This window comes from Rhinopithecus roxellana, chromosome 5 (genome assembly GCF_007565055.1).
Source record: "Rhinopithecus roxellana isolate Shanxi Qingling chromosome 5, ASM756505v1, whole genome shotgun sequence".
In the NCBI taxonomy this organism is placed as follows: Eukaryota; Metazoa; Chordata; class Mammalia; order Primates; family Cercopithecidae; genus Rhinopithecus; species Rhinopithecus roxellana.
In genome coordinates, this window is record NC_044553.1 from 45,668,640 (window position 1) to 45,685,925 (window position 17,286).

The 17,286-nt window shown below is 39.4% G+C and overlaps 1 protein-coding gene across 3 annotated transcripts in view; it reads left to right on the forward strand.

Moving 5' to 3' along the window:
• Positions 1–796: 796 nt before the first annotated feature.
• Positions 797–17,286, forward strand: part of LIPC (lipase C, hepatic type) — a 160,783-nt gene continuing 144,293 nt past the window's right edge. For 2 of the 3 annotated variants that reach the window (XM_010374257.2, XM_010374258.2), the window contains exon 1: positions 797–1,063. The gene's annotated coding sequence lies outside the window, so the exon portion shown is untranslated. Of the gene's footprint in view, positions 1,064–13,553; positions 13,811–17,286 lie in introns of all 3 variants that reach the window. The other variant, XM_030931328.1, reaches the window with a different exon arrangement.

A 17,286-nucleotide genomic window follows, 5' to 3' on the forward strand; every position in this document is an offset into this window, starting at 1 on the left:
TCCCAGCTACACAGGAGGCTGAGGCAGGAAAATCACTTGAACCTGGGAGGTAGAGGTTGCAGTAAGCTAAGATCGCACCGCCGCACTCCAGCCTGGATGACACAGTGAGACTCTGTCTCAAAAAAACAAACAAACAAACAAACAAAAAAGAGACCACAAATCTGAAGCCCCATCCCAGACCCACTGAATCAGAATCTCTAGGGAGGCACTTGGAAACATTTGTGTAACAAGACACCAGATGATGATTATTCTCAGAGAAGTTTAAAAAAAAAAAAAAAAAAAAAAAGACGCCTCTATTGCATCAGATGGGAAATGGACCTACAGCTTCCTCTGAGTGATCAAATAGAAGCCATCAGAGATTTGAAGTTCATACAACTAAAACTAAATCAGGTCAGTCTGGAGCATATCAGATTATGATATTATAGACTATTCTTCAGTTTGGTAATATAGAATTGTCTGCTTTAAGGTTTTCTGGATCCTAAAATACTAAGAACATTTGAAAAGTTAAAAATGGGTTCCAATTTAAACCTGAGACTTTTTTTAGCTTTCCTCACTGCCTCTGATCCTGAGGAGCAGAAGTGAATGTGAATGCCCTTTGAATTCCTAGCAGTTTTCACTGATGCAGAGGTTCCAGCGGTATAGGGGCTGGAGGACTGCTGAGGAGAACCACAAGCTGAGAATCAGTCCTCATCTCTGGTTGCCCCCCCACCCCACCCTCATTGCCTTTCATTGGATGAGCAAGTCACACAATCCAGGAAGTAGAAAATCTATCATTGCTTGCTTGGTTTTTCTTAGTTTCAGTTTTTCCACGCCTGATGAGAATTGCCGAGGCACAGCAAAGCCTGCAGCTTCCATACCCGTCATGAGAGCAAATAACTTATTCGTAAACCTAAGCACTTAATTAACTAAATGGAAAGCAAGGCAGTGAGTGATTCCTGACATGGCTGAATTTAAGTCAAGCTGTGAAGCTCCAGGTACAGCCAGAAATGGAGATGGACAACTTGAACTGAACCCTGAGAGCTTCTAAAGGGCTTTGGACCACTGCTTCTCAGCAGTTTTTCTTGTAAGTTATTCCCATTATCTCAAAGAAAAATTTAAAATATGGTTGGAGAAAAGTATAGAACTGATTATCCCCATTTTGAGCATAGATCATCATTTAACCAATTTGCTTTATAATTGCCAAGAAACTTGCTTTGAATGGTATTTCCAGACGTAATATCTACAATAGCAAATATTGACAATTGCATTTTACAAATAATCAGTTTAATATGCTTTAATATGCTTCTATTTGTGAGTGCTCTTGATCTCATTTAGTCTTCGAAGCAACTCTCTCACGTTGGTATGCTTATTAACATGATTTTACAGATAAAGATGCCTGTAAGTAGCTTCCTCACAGGGTATTTAAGGAACTTGTAGAAGGCCCACAGCGAGTAGCTGGGAGCCCATCTCGTATCAATACACTGGCTTCACCCCAAAGAACTTTATACATTTAGGCCATTGATTTCTAAAAAGACAAATTCTCATGCTAGATTAAAACATAAGACCCAACAATATGTGTGTTTTTTAAAAATAGGAATCTGTTACCAAAAAAATGCAGAAATGCTAAAATAAAAAGGTTTTATGAGGAAACTCATACAACAAAAAGAAAACAGTTGGTAAAGTTGATAGCATATAAAAGAGATTTTGAAGCCAAAAACATAGGGAGAGGATACAAAGAAGCTCCTGATTATGATAAAATATATAAAATCAACTATGAAGACAGAGATTACTAAAGTTAGAAATGCAAAGAGAAATAGATTAAAAAACAAGCAATTGTAATGGGAGGGTTTAATTGATTTCAAGGCTAAGAAAAAATAGACAATATTAAAAAATAAAGACAAATTTAAATAGACAAAAATTTGGAAGACATTGAAGATGTGACAAAAATAGACAATAGAGGTTATGTTATACAATTGATAAGTTAGAACGAATACACATACATTGAACTCAATACCAACATAGATTATACATTTTTTCCATATGTGGGCATTGGTACATATATACTAACTCTCAAATTAGGCCCCAAAAATGGAATCAAGAGGAAAAAATATACATATTTTCTCACCACATGCAATAAAACTAAATGTGAATAAGTAAAAGCAATGAAGGAGCCTCAGACAAAAAAATAATCTAACCAAGAGCCTTTGCAGCAAACAGTTCAGGGTTTAGATTATAAACTCCATTCCTTACTGCAGTGTGACCTGGGCAGTTTACTGAACCTCTCTGAACCTTGGATTCCTCATCCAAAAATGTGGCTCTACTTTGCAAAGTTGTTACGAAGATTACCTATGAAGTATGTCAAATAAACTAAGACTTAAAAGGGAGTTAAAACCACAGCCATACAATATAACTCCATTTTTAATGTACTCACATTTAACTAGAAAAAATGTCTAGAATTTTTGTTGATTGAAAGCAAAAGTCTATAAAATATTCATCTAAATACTAACAGTGGTTATCTCTACGCACTCTATGCATAGCTCTACATTTCTGCCGATTTTTGTTATATCGCTTTATCTTTTCTACTATGAATATATAGTATATGAATAATAAAAAATAGTAAAGATGAAAATAAACATGAACTTCTGAAAAACAGGGTACAAGAAGAAAATAAGTATTTATGCTTGGGTGGCCTACAGATAGTGGTTGCTATAGGCACGCAGCCATCTCAGTTGCTTGCCTGTCATTATAAATTCTAAAATACCCTCAATTTCTGTCTTTCTACATATATACATATATATGTGTATACACACACATATATAAAACACACATATATTTTATATTTATATATGCTATATATATGTTTTTATATATATATAAAAAACACAATATTGGAATAACTGGCAATTTAAATGTGGATGGTGGGATTAATCATATGGTATCAATATGAAATTTCCTGATTTTACTGTTAAATTTCTAATTTTACAAAAGAAAATATTTGTGTCAGGAAATATATATTGAAGTATTTAGGTATATATGTATGTATGCAGCTTACTCTCAAATTGTTCTGAAAAACATTCACATATACATAGAGACAGAGTGAATGATAACTAGGGAAAAATACAAACCAACAGTGCACCTAGGTAAAAGGTGTATAGGAGTTCATACTAGTCTTTTAACATTTCTATTAGTTTAAAATTATATTAAAATATTAATAAAAATTTACAGCAGTAACAAATTAATAGGTATCAATGTCTAACAACCACAAAAACTTTCCTAAACTACAAGTTCAAGTAGAACAGGGGTCTCCAACCCCCAGTACCAGCCTGTGGCCTGTTAGGAACCCAGCCACACAGCAGGAGGTGAACAGCGGAGCTATATCTGTATTTACAGTTGCTCCCTATCAGTCACATTCCCGCCTAAACTCCGCCTCCTGTCGAATCAGCAGTGGCATTAGATTCTCATAGCACCGCAAATCCTATTGTGAACTGTGTATGTGAGGAATCTAGATTGCATGGTCCTTATGAGAATCTAATGCCTGATGATGTGTCACCGTCTCCCATCACCCCCAAATAGGACCACCTAGTTTCAGGCAAACAATCTCAGGTCTCCTACTGATTCCACATTATGGTGAGTAGATTATGGTTATATAATTATTTCATTATATATTAACAATGTAATAATAATGGAAATAAAGTGTGCAATAAATGCAATATGCTCAAATTATTCTGAAACCATCGCCCATCTACCCTCATTCATGGAAAAATTGTCTCCTGCAAAACTGGTCCCTGGTGCCAAAAACATTAAGGATCACTGAAGTAGAAAATTAAGAACATGATAATAACTTTTGAGATGTTTATAAAATTGAAAACACCCCATATCAAAAGGGAGGGGGCTTTGTATAAATCAGGGCCCAGAAGTTAAGGCATAAATCTATGTGCTTTTGTTTTAGAAATATGAAATAAGCATTTGACTTAAAATCTTATGAAGACAGTCATTATGAAGGAAAACAGAGAGATAATAATAAAGAATAAGGACAGAAATAAACTAGAAAAGCGGAAATCAGTGGAAATAATAAATAGATGCTCATTCTGTGAGAAGATTGTAAGATAGATCAACCCCTTGGAAATATAATAAACAAAAGAAAAGGTATAAATTAACAAAATTAAAACCAAAGCCAATGATTTAACAACTGATATAAAGGATTTTAAAATATAAATGATTGCAATGCACAATTTATGACAATCAACTTGAAATGCTTAGCCAAATGGACAACACAAAATAGAAACTGGCAAGAGAAGATGTAGGTAACATGAAAATAATGATGAAGGCAAAGGAAACTGAGAAGTTGTTATTTTAAAAAATCTCATCTATCACAAGAAATATTATGACCTCAATAAATTTACTGAACAATATTACTACATACTCAAACAGATTTTTCTGTATTATGTAATCAGTTCCAAATCACAGAAAAACAAGATCTGATACCCAATTCATTCTAAGAGATGAGTATTATCCCCATCCACAAACCTGTAAGAAATACCACACAGGCGCACACACACATAAACACACAGTCTTAGGATGGCAAATGTGCACAAGTGCCAATTCCAATAAAACTGGCTTGAAATGATTAGAACCAGGCTCAAGGACATTAGCAGATTTTCCCACAACAGCTGTTGAGTAAGTGAATATATGAATACACAAATGAAGAAAATAATGCAGGCAATTATCAACATCTACCTGAAAGGCAGGAATGGCTTGTGCATACTGTCTATTTGCTAAATTTTATTGATCAGCAAATTTTATCGATCCATGGGTTCCTCAAGGAGCATAGGCAGAAAAATCATTTTTAACTGAGCTTATAAAATGCAACTATAAATTAAAACAACAGCATGTAGTCATTAATTAAGGTAAATTCTACTGATGCCAGAAGATTATAACAAATCACAGAGTATCTTTTGTAAAAGAATTACTATTTGGGCTGGATGCAGTAGCTCACGCCTGTAATCCCAGCACTTTGGGAGGTCAAGGCAGGCAGATCACGAGGTCAGGAGCTCGAGATCAGCCTGACCAACATGGTGAAACCCCGTCTCTACTGAAAAATATATATATATATAAAAGAGTTGGGTGTGATGGTGTGTGCCTGTAATCCCAGCTGCTCAGGAGGCTGTGGCAAGAGAATCACTTGAACCTGGGAGGCAGAGGTTGCAGTCATCAGAGATCACACCATTGCACACCAGCATGGGCAACAGAGCGAGACTCCGTCTCAAAAAAAAAAGGAAAATTGAAGAAATGAAGACATTAAGGATATACCTGGAGGGAAAGACTGTATAAATCTCGTTAAACAAAAATGTAAACTCTGTGAAACACGACATTACAGGTGATATGAAAGACAAAACGCAAACTGGGAGGATATTTGCAATGAACTAATAGAAATACAGGCAAAATATATGAATAAGCTATTCTCAGCAACAGAAATTTGAACGAACAATCACGCACATAAGAAAATGTTCTACCTCACCAGTAATCAGAAAGCTTAAAATTAAAACAATGAGATACCATTTTACATCCATCAAACTGGTGAAAATTAAATAATCTGACACTATCAAGTGTTGGTGATGAGGTAGAAAAATTAAAGGAACACTCACGTTTTGCCAATGATATGTTCACAGGAGTAACCACTTTGAAGAATAAATTGTCAACATCTTACTAACTCTGATGGGACGTATATCTTACAATCTAACAATTTCACTTCTAGGAGTAAATTCTAGAAGCTTTCACTTGTGGATGATGTAATGTCTACTGCAATATTATAACAGTAAAATGAAAAAACTAAACAACACAAGTATCCACCAACCCAACGAACAAATTCTGATACATTCATACAATGGGACCATTTGTAGCTGTTTTATCAACAGAGATAAATCTCGAAAATACACTGCTGAATGACAAAACAAGTTTCAGATAGATGTATAGAGTATAAAAGTTTGAAAACATGCAAAATAATGGTACAGTCAGTCCTCTATATCCATGGGATTCCACATCCATGGATTCAATCAACCGAGGATGCAAAATATTTGGGGGAGAAATCATACAAAGTTTCAAAAGGCAAAACTTGAATTCGTCACATCCTGAGTACCATGTTAAAACCAGGCAAACAACGCGATGTACAGGCTTTGTATTAAGTATTATAAGTAATCTGGAGGTGATTTACAGCATGTGAGAGAATGTGCATAGGTTATGTGCAAACACTACACCATTTTGTAACAGGGACTTGAGCATCCGTGAGTGATCCTGGAACCAATCCCCCACAGATACTGAGGAACTACCATATATATTTCATAGCTACATACATATGCTGCAAACACATACACACAGAGATGAGAATGATAGACACCAAACTCACGGTGACGTTGCCTCTGAGACAGGAAAAATAAGATCAGGCTTGAGAAGAGACACACAGTTATACTGGTACAGCACTCTACTTTTTAGCAAAAATAGGAAGCAAATATGGCAAAATGCTAGGATGTGATGGAGCTGGGAAGTAGGTGGCATTCGAAACTATGCATTGTATACATGTGTGTGTTTAAACTCATTATAATTTCTTAAGTGAGAACCCCAATTTTGAAAATATATAAAAAATACACAAACCTATAAAGTACATAAAATATATGAATATCATGAACAGATAAATCATAAAGAAAGAAAAAGGCAATAAAAATGGAAGTGGCGATAAATTCAACTTCAACCCACTGGTTTTAAAGAAACATTAAAAAATGCACATACCATTTTAGCTTATCAATTTAGCATAAAATTACAAAAATGTTAATAGCTAATGTTAACAAGGGTGGAGGATAGGACAGAAGAGGAGTACACTCACTGTTAATGAGTACTTAAAATGACAGAAATTTACTTAAAGTAGCAGTATATACGTAAAGGCAAAATATATAGATAGATATACATACCTAGATATAAAACCTTTGCCTTAGCAATTCTACTTTAAGAAATTTATACAAAGGAAAATGTGGTACATATATGATGTGTAGTATTATTTTTTAAGGAGTACTATGCAGCCATGAAAAAGAACAAAATCACATCCTTTGCAGCAACGTGGCTACAGCTGAAGGTCATTATCCTAAGCAAATTAACACAACAACAGATAAACACTGCATGTTCTCACTTACAAGTGGGAGCTAAACATTGAGTACACGTGGACATAAAGATGGAAATAATAGACAGTGGCATTCCAAAAAGGATGAGAAAGAGAGGGGAACAAAGGTTGAAAAAACCTATTGGGTACAATATTCACTACTTGGGCAATGGAACCATTAGAAGCTCAAACCTCAGCATCACACAATATACCCATGTGACACACCTGCACAGGTACCCTCAGAATCTAAAATTTTTTTAAGTTACTAAAAAAGTAATTTATACAAAGAAAATAATCATACATGTGGACCGAGATTTATGCATATGTTTATAGTGGCATTGTTCATAATAGTGATATCTTAAATAAAGTTAATGAAAAAACATTAGGGAATTAAGCCAATTATGGTACATCTATAGAGTGTAACAGTACTCTGTAACTATTTAAAATAATGTTTTAAAAGAATATTTAATGCCCCTGAAATATGCCATTAATGTGTTGTTAATACACAGGTATTTAAACAGTTTGTACAGTGTGTTTACAGTTGTATTTTTGTAAATAAATGTATACATAGAAAAAATGACTTGGGGATATCCACATCAAAATGTCAACAGTGCTTATCTCTAAATGTGAAATCACAGATCTCTTTATGTTTTTCTTTTTGTTCTTCTTTACTTTCCTAGTTTACAATAATAAACACTTATTGATTTTTTAATAGAAAAGTTATTAAAATAAAACATGCAACAAAATAAGCTCTGGTTGATTAAAGATTTAAATATAAAATCTAATTATGATAGAACTTGCAGACAATTGGAAAGAGAGTTTATCAGCTCTCTGGGGGAATTTTAACTTTCTCAGCTTTGAAGCAATTGAAATGATTGCACTATAAAAATTAGCATTACTAAAGATTTTTTAAGAAGGAAAATATTTCTATCAAACATTACAAAGAATTAAGATCTATCATAAATAACTAATTCAAATTTGTAAAATAAATGTCAAGATTCCAAAAGATAAATGGGTCAAAGACAGGACAATTCCCACAAGGAACTTGCAATTAGTAGACAAACATCATGGGGAAATGTTAATTCTTGCCAGAAATCAAAGAAATATAAAGGGAAGCAGTCTGGAGATGCCGGTTTACATATTCTAACGGAACAACAAGAAAAAAATGTCAAATGCTGATATCCATTGATGGTGGAGCTGCCTGGAAATTTATCCATACATTCATTTATAACCATATTGCTCATGTCCTTTTACCAGAAAGGTTACCACTAAGAACTGATTCTTTTTTTCTTTTTTTTTTTTTCTTTTTTTGAGATGGAGTTTCACACTCTTGCTGCCCAAGCTGGAGTGCAATGGTGCGATCTCTGCCTCACTGCAACCTCCGCCTCCCAGGTTCAAGCCATTCTCCTGCCTCAGCCTTCCAAGTAGCTGGGATTACAGGCGCCCGCCACCACACCTGGCTAATTTTTTTGTATTTTTAGTAGAGACAGGGTTTCTCCATGTTGGTCAGGCTGGTGTTGAACTCCCAACGTCAGGTGATCCGCCCACCTCAGCCTCCCAAAGTGCTGGGATTACAGGCGTAAGCCACCGCACCCGGCCAAAAATCAATTCTGAAGAAGTAATTTGGCTAAAGCAGAAAGGTTCCTCCTCATCTCCTTGACTTCTAAATGTTGGAACACCCAGTCTCTTGACACCTTCTCTTTTCCACCCACAGGCGGTGTTTGGAGGATCTCACCTACTTATGCAAGTGAGAGGAGCCACAGGCTCTCTCGGCATGGGCTCCAGGGAGAAAGCAGGGCAGAGCAGAGGTTTTCCTGGGAGTGGGGTAGGGGTACCTTGAGGGTCATTCAAGGACTCTGACCTCAATCAGACAAGGCAATGAAGGAAAGAGAGACCAGCAAAGACAATCAGAGAGATGCCTAAGGTGAACTTGGTCAAAATATTAACCCCTATGCAATAACAAAACATCCAGGCTTGATCCTCCAGGGCTTACCAATGAGGTCCCCAGGAATTGCCTAATTGCAGTAGCCCTCAGGTCACTTGCAGGCCACCAGAGCCCAGCTGGCCCTGACCATCATCTCCAAAGCCTGAAGGAATTACTGTGAGACAGCCCACTGAAGGTGGGTACGTCAGAGAGCCCTGCCCTGCCAGGAGCCAGAGCTGCCCCTCTGTTGGTGGTCACCCTGGAAATCCGGGACAAGAAGGTGTACTCTGGTCTGATGCCAGAAAGGAGAACTTCCTGGGTCCCCAAGTCTCAAGATCTCGTTGCTCCACCAATGTACCCATCCACTCATCCCAGCCTGGGCCTTCTGCTTCACCTGGGTCTTTTCATTGCTTAAGGATGTTTGGGCATCTACCATCTCTTCTTCTATTGCTCTTTTTTTTTTTTTTTTTTTTTTTTTTTTGAGACAGGGTCTCTCTCTGTTCCCGGGGCTGGAGTGCAGTGGCCCAATCTCGGCTCACTGCAACCTCCACCTCCCTGGTTCAAGTGATTCTCCTGCCTCAGCCTCCCGAGTAGCTGGGATTACAGGCCTACGCCACCACACCCAGCTTATTTTTGTATTTTTAGTAGAGACAGGGTTTCACCATGTTGGCCAGGCTGGTCTCGAACTCCTGACCTCAAGTAATCCACCTGCATCGGCCTCCCAGAGTGCTGGGATTATAGGCATGAGCCACTGCACCGAGCGTCATCTCTTATCCTTATGACTTTGTGAGGTAGGCATCCCAGGTTTCATTATCCCTGTCGTATAAGGGTTATGACTTACCTAAAGCAGTGCTGGACTCCAACCCAGATCTTCTGCCCTCAATTCCATGTCCTTCTCTGTGACCCCAGGTTTGGCCAAGTGTGAATCTTGCTACATATGAACAACCTGCCATTTCCTTCCTGTGTATGCATTGCTTGTGGAAAATGGACAAGGGAAGTTCATTTTCGTCAAGAGCTAAAACAAGCAATTTTGCTTTAGAGATGATATGTAGCAAAAAGAAATAGTCCTGGAGGCAGGGAGCCCTGTATGCATCTGCCTGTGTTCCCCTCCTGGCTGACCCCTGAGATCGGATCATGCTGTTTGCTAATGTGTGGAAAGCATGTTTTGCTCTCTAGGAGTCCTCCCCAGAGCCTGACAGATTTGGTGATAGGAATGGAACTGTGGAGTGAAGATGGCTATCCCAGGTGTCACTCCAGTTGCCATACATGTAAAGAAAGCCTAGACAGCACTATAGCTCTGTCCTCCTATCCCTGAACTTGGCCCAGAGGTGAAGTTTCTTCCCCAATCCTTGCTCAAATGCTTTCTTTTTCCTCGAAGAATCCAGGCTGCTGAGCAAAGGGGGAGATCCTGGGAGCTTCACCCGAATCATCTGGAAGTTTCTTGGGGTGCCAGAATTGCAAGTGGAGCTGATGAGGTCAATCCATCAGGCACCCTGACCCTAGACGTCCAGGCATTCCCCTCTGAGGTTGAAGCACTCCCCCTCCATCAGACCCAAAAGAGAAACACAAACTTTGCAAAGGCACGTTTGTACCAACTCCTCTGGGCAGGGCTGAGTGGAGTTTTCTCTGGTGCTAGGCTCATGCTGCTCACATACTCTTTGGCCAGTAGACATGGCCCCTGGGGTCTGAGAATGCAGATGGGGGAGAGGCTCACTGAGGAGCTCTGGACAATGTGGCTCCAGTGTGTTACCTCCTGGCCTTGGCCTCCTATCCCCAGCTGGGCTGAGAAGACCCCAAAGAGGGCCTTTCCCACTCTCTCAACCGTTTTCTCTGGCGATTAATTATATAACCTGAGAAAATGAATCACGTGTTTAAATTCAGGGTTAGCTGGGCTAAGATAGGTGATAAGAATTACTCAAAAACAAGAAAGCAAATATTGGGGGTAATGGTGCTTTTTATTTTTCTTTTCTTTAGTTTTGTTTTGTTTTTAGATAGAGACAGGATCTTATTCTATAAAGCTAGAGTGCAGTGGCATGATCATGGCTTACTACACTCTTGACCTTCTGGACTCAAGCCATCCTCCCACCTCAGCCCCCCAAGTAACTGGGACTACAGCTATGCACTGCCACACTGGTTTTTTTTTGTTTGTTTGTTTGTTTTTTTTTTTCTTTTTAAGTTTTTATAGAAACAGGGTCTCACTATGCTGTCCAGGCAGGTCTCAAACTCCTGAGCCACCACACCCAGCTTGCTTTCTTTTTTAAATAGAAAGGAACACGTAACAACTTAGGCAGTTAGTTTTAAAATCAAGAACAGGAAGCACAGACTCTAGCTATACTTCAAAACATTGTAAATAAGTCTCCTATTCTTTACTATTTCAGTTAAATGGGCAGGAAACAAGAAAGGGAAGGAGCAGGTGAGGGACGGGAGAAATAAAAAGCATGCCGAAAAGCTGCAGTAATAAATAAAAACACTCATAGCTGATACGTATTTTTTGCGCACTATGGTATGCACAATTCATGTTTTTCTCATTTAATCTCCCTGCAAGCCCTGTGAGGCAAATAATTTTACTACTCCTATTTTAAAATGAGGAAACTGAGGTGCCAGCTATTAAATAATCTGCCTGCTTACTGGGACTAAAAACGGAGAAACCAAGCTTGGAAATCCAGTTCTCAGTGATCAGAGTCTTCACTCAGGAGGTAAAAATGCAGCAAGAGATAGTTTTTCCTCCAGAAAGAACCTTATCCTGTTATCATCAGAATTCTGTCGCTAAATACTTCATCATTTTGTAACAATACTAAATAAAGGGGAAATTTTGTATTTCCATGGAAAAGGATGCATTGTCTACACACAGCACAGCCTCCCTGAGTTATCTGATTCTAGCTTTCATTGCCCTTGAAGTATTTTGCAACTCTGTAAATTGTAGACAATAGCAATGCAAAATGCAAATTCTGTCCTATCCTGTAGAAGTTCCACCAGCTTCACTCCCACACTGCAGAAAAAGCTACTTTTGTTTCCATTTGCCATTTGTACATTCATTGCAACATTTCTTTACTCATATAAATTTGTGTGTGTGTTTTGGCTTCTCCTTTGAACTGGTTACAACACCCTTATCAGTTTCCTCATTAATTAGTTAAGTAAAATATTTACCATGTATTCATTTTTATATTTGAGAGTCGTGATTTTACCTTCGTTTTTAAAGAATTATCTCTTCGTGGAATTATGAAAGCATATCAAAAGAATCTTGCTTGTTACTTTCTGAAGGACCCCAGGCATGATCTAACTCTAATGAATGGCTTCAGGAGTAATTGGATAACTGATAGTGGTCTCAGTTGGGTCTTGGGCAGCACAGCCTTGTTCTGACAACTTCCTTTCAAACACTCTGCTCTGTCCAGGACAAAGCATCATGGCCAAAGACCCCAGTCCCCTCTTCCTGGCTGGTCTCCTTTACTGTTGATTGAGGAAAAGTAATTGCCATATAAATTATATGATTCTGTCCGATTATAATGTCTCCATTATTTCTAACTTCTGCTATGTCTCGTAGTTTATCTCAGAGCTATCTCCATTAAATAGCTGAGAAAAGGTTTGAGAACATTTGTTTTAAAAATAATAACCAACATGTGATGTGATGGTTAATATTAAGTGTCAACTTGATTGGATTGAAGGATGCAAAATAGTTTTCTTGAGTGTGTCTGTGATGGTGTTGCCAAAGGAGGTATTAGTAACATTTGAGTCAGTGGACTGGGAGAGGCAGACCCACCCTCAGTCTGGGTGGGCACCATCTAATAATCTAAGCTGCCAGTTTGGCTAGAACAAAGCAGGCAGAAGACATGAAGGACTTGACTTGCTGAGTCTTCTGGTCTGCATCATTCTCCCATGCTGGATGCTTCCTGCCCTCAAACATCAAACTCCAAGTTCTTCAGCTTTTGGACTCTTGGACTTACACCAGTGGCTTGCCAGGAGCTCTTGGCCTTTGTCCACAGAGTGACGGTTTCACTGTCGGCTTCCCTACTTTTGAGGTTAGGGAACTCGGGCTGATCCACCACTGGCTTCCTTGCTCCTCAACTTGTAGACAACAAATCATGGGACTTCACCTTGTGATTGTATGAGTCAATACTCCTTAATAAACTCCCTTTCATATGTAAATGAAAGACACATGATATATGTCTTTATACGCAGAGCAAGAGCATGACACAATTCCTTCTTTTTAAGCAACTGATACACAAAGATCTCACAGCCAATCCCTACTGTACTTGGCAAAACTGCTTTTTGTTGTATGGACTTTGAAGTCAAACATAATTCAAGTCCCATTCCACCACTTACTACAGTATGGATGTGGGCAATTCAGTAGCCTCCCTGAGCCTCAGCTTCCCCTCTATTCAAAGGGAAAAATCATGCCTACATCATAGGATTCTTCCTGAAGTGTGAATGAGATCACACGGCGATTCTGGCACTGTGCAGGCACTTTGGAGGCTGGCTCCTGAATTGTTAACTCCTGACTTTCAGGCCTGCCTAGGAATCAGTGATGAACCATGTCAGCAAGCTACCGTCTTCAGAAAAATGATGACTCATTGGCAGCTCTTCAGAACCCGAAACCCATCACTGGGAATGAAGAGAGTGGAATTAGTTCCTGGTTTCCTGCAGCCGTGGATTCCGTGTGCTAAACTCAGCAAATCTTTGTGAGATGAGGATGTGGCATCCTACTGCAGGGAGGCTTGGGCCAGTGCGATCTGACCAGTGCCCAGCCCTGCCTGATACCCAGGGTGAGGACTGTGCCCCTCGACACCCCATGGTTGGAAGCACTAGGACCCAGAGAGAGCCAGTGTGCTGGTGTCCCCTTCCCCACACTGTGCCCTTGCTTGTTGCAAGCAGCTAGTTCGGTTCATGACTTGGGGGGAGTCTCCCTCGGGAGCCAGCATGGTCACCGCTCACCAAGCAGGACCAGCATCCCAGCAGCTGGAGGAAGCAGGCACAGACTAGACACGTCATGAATCCTAGTCTATACTCCCCACCTTCCCTACAAAGGCGAAAACCCTAGGCAAACTTTACAGAGCCAACAATATTCACTATCTACCTGGTGTTCAAAGCCAACTTAAATCTTTATGTCCTTTTGCTTCAAAGCATAATACAAAGAGAGAAAATAGGTTTTCCATTCTACTGGAATTTGTAAGATCATAAAATGCATTATTGGTTCCACAGTATCTAGTCATAAAAAAGACTACTCTGGTTCTAGGGGCGTGTTGTTGTTATGATGATTTTCCCAATTGGAGTTGAAATCCTGATAAGGAGTGTCCGTGGCAGCTCCTTCCGTGGGCCAACACAGACCAGGAAACATAAAAACAAGAAGAAAGGAGATCTCGACTCTTTGCTCCCTAGCTGCATAACTTGAGACTTAGGGAATCAGAATATTAGGTCTTCCAGGGACCTAGCGTCCTTCTATCCAATCTATATTGATTAGGTATGCATGAGGAATCTCTGAGCCTCAGTTTTCTCACCTGTAAAATGGGGAAAATAATTCCTACCTCATTTGTTAAGAAAATCAAATGAGGCTTGACTATGCAGAGAGTTTTTATAAGTATTTTCATGTGATACTTATTTAACCTTCATAATCCCATTTGACAGGCAGAGATAGGTTACAGAATTTGCCCAAGGTCACACAACTAGTTGGAGGCAGAGCTGATGCAAAGACACCCCTGGTCACCAGGCGTGAAAATCTTGGATGAATAAACACCTATTTGAAATGCTTGAAACACCTAATCCTTCCAAATAGTCTAAAATGTCCTCTGCAATCTTGTTTTCACCCTTCGTTTGTTTATTAGGTCCTTTTTTTTTTTTTTTTCTAACGCAGATAAGGAAAAGGCTAAACTCCAGTCCAACCACTTTCCAAATGAGGACATGTTCCAGGCCAACTCAAATTAACAAGGTTTACCTACTTGTTTTGCCATATTCCCACATGGTGCAAGAATGTCCACACAGATCAGTTAGTGACGCAATAAAAACTTAATCATTCTCCTCATGGCAGACTGGCCCCAAGCAGGAGTAAAAGAGGATAGAGTCATTTTCCTATAACATGATCCAAGGAAATTCATTTCATCTTGGACGTGGACTAGGCTGATGTGCAGAGAAGCCTGATTCAGTCCCAGAGAAAGCCAGATATACAGGGATTAAGGATTTGTGGTTGTTAAGATCCCCTGACTTCTCCTCTCTCTGCCTTTTACTGGTGAGATGCAGTTTGGTACCTGTTCCTAACCTCTTAAATCTCAACTGCAAAATTAGGGAAATAATAGTGTCAAATTTTATTGTTTCAAGAATTATTTTATTAGAACACCAACAAAAGCCTGCCTTTCTCAGGTAAGGTATCCCAGTTCCTGAAGACAAAAAGAAGAAAACCTGATTCTGGGTATAAAATTCTGTTTCTGTCATCAGTAAACTTCACCTTGGTCCCCTGGCCTCTTCCTCTTGGGATCTGCTTGCTTTATCCTTGTAAAATGTCTGTTTCTTCTCTCCTAATTAACTTTCTTATCACCATGACACTAAAGAAAAAGGTCATTCTCAGGTCATCAAATGCCAGTCTCTTGAAATCTTTATTTATTCAAGAAGCTCTGCAAATTAAAAGAGAGCAAGAACTGGGCAATGTTTAAAAACCTCATTATAAAACCATTATTACTTTAGATCAAGGATTGCAGACCAGAGTGCAGTGTCACCCAAAATAGAAAGTCTTTAAAGAATTGCAAAGGGAAGAGGCCTGGCATGGTGGCTCATGCCTGTAATCCCAGCACTTTGGGAGGCCGAGGCAGGCAGATCACTTGAGGTCAGGAGTTCTAGACCAGCCTGGCCAACATGGTGAAACCCCATCTCTACTAAAAATACAAAAAAAATAGCCGAGTATGGTGGCACACGCCTCTAATTCCAGCTACTAGGGAGGCTGAAGCATGAGAATCGCTTGAACCCGGGAAGCAGAGGTTGCAGAGAGCCGGAATCATGCCATTGCACTCCAGCCTGGGTGACACAGTGAGACTCCATCTCAGAAAAAAAAAAAAAAAGAATTGCAAAGGAAGAAGCCACAGGGCTCTACTAACATGCACCATGCTGATCGCTCCATTGGAGGCTCCAAACCCTAAGAGGCTCAGGCTTGCCTCCTCTTCAGTTAATAGGAAATGAAGAGGCCTCAAGAAACTGCTGGGCTTCCTTGGGCATGAAAATGACCAAAGATGCTATGAATGGATCTACTGACTGTTCAGATGCGTGGCTGGAGTCAAGCACATGACAGTCAGGTCTTGCAGCCGTGGGAGCCATTCTGTCTCTCTAAGGCAGAGGCTTCACCCATTTTTTGACAACACATCTTTATAAGTATTTTTTTAAATCTGAGTATAAATAATATAGCGCTAGTATACTCCGTAGTACCATGTGCATATTACATAGTACTTATATACTATAAACATTATACATGCACAAACATGAACTTCTAAGGAAATACAAAGAAAAATCTGAAAGGTCTATATTATTTTCTTGTTGTGCCCCAATAGATCTCTCAAGCACCATTCTGAGGCAATGGTTCTCAAACTTTGCGTGACCAAGAATTAGCTGGAGAACTTTTTGAAATGAAGGTTCTCCAGGCCTTGACCCTGGTGTTGATCCCATTACTCAGTATTCCTGGGATGGGCCCGTAAGTTGTCCTTTGTCTGAGCTCCCCAGCTGACTCTTATTCTGATGCTCAATTGGATTTTGGAGCCACTGATCCAGACCTTTGTGTTTTCCTGCCCCCTACATTTTTTGCTACAATTGTATCACTGTAGTCTTATTGTTATCCACCTCCTGGACACCCTCATGATCCCCTCAGTGAATTTAAACATTAAAAAAAAATAATATCAGCTACCATTAATTATTTCCTGTGGCCTAGCATTGCTGAGGGCTTCACATGCATTGCCTCACTTAATCAGACTAGGGAGGCATTATCAGTCCCATTATACAGATGAAGACAACTAAAGCTCAGTCACAATGTCTTATCCGAGTTCCTCAGCTAGTAAGTACAAGAGATAGAGCAGGAATTTGAGCCTGTATCTGTCGGATTCCCAAGGCTGGACTCTTTTTTTTTTTTCTTTTAGAGATAGAGTCTCACTCTGTCACCCGGGCTGAAATGCAGTGGTGTGATCACAGCTCACTGCAGCCTCCACCTCCTGGGTTCAAGCAATCTCCCTGCCTCAGCCTCCCAAGTACCTAGGACTACAGGTGTGTGCCA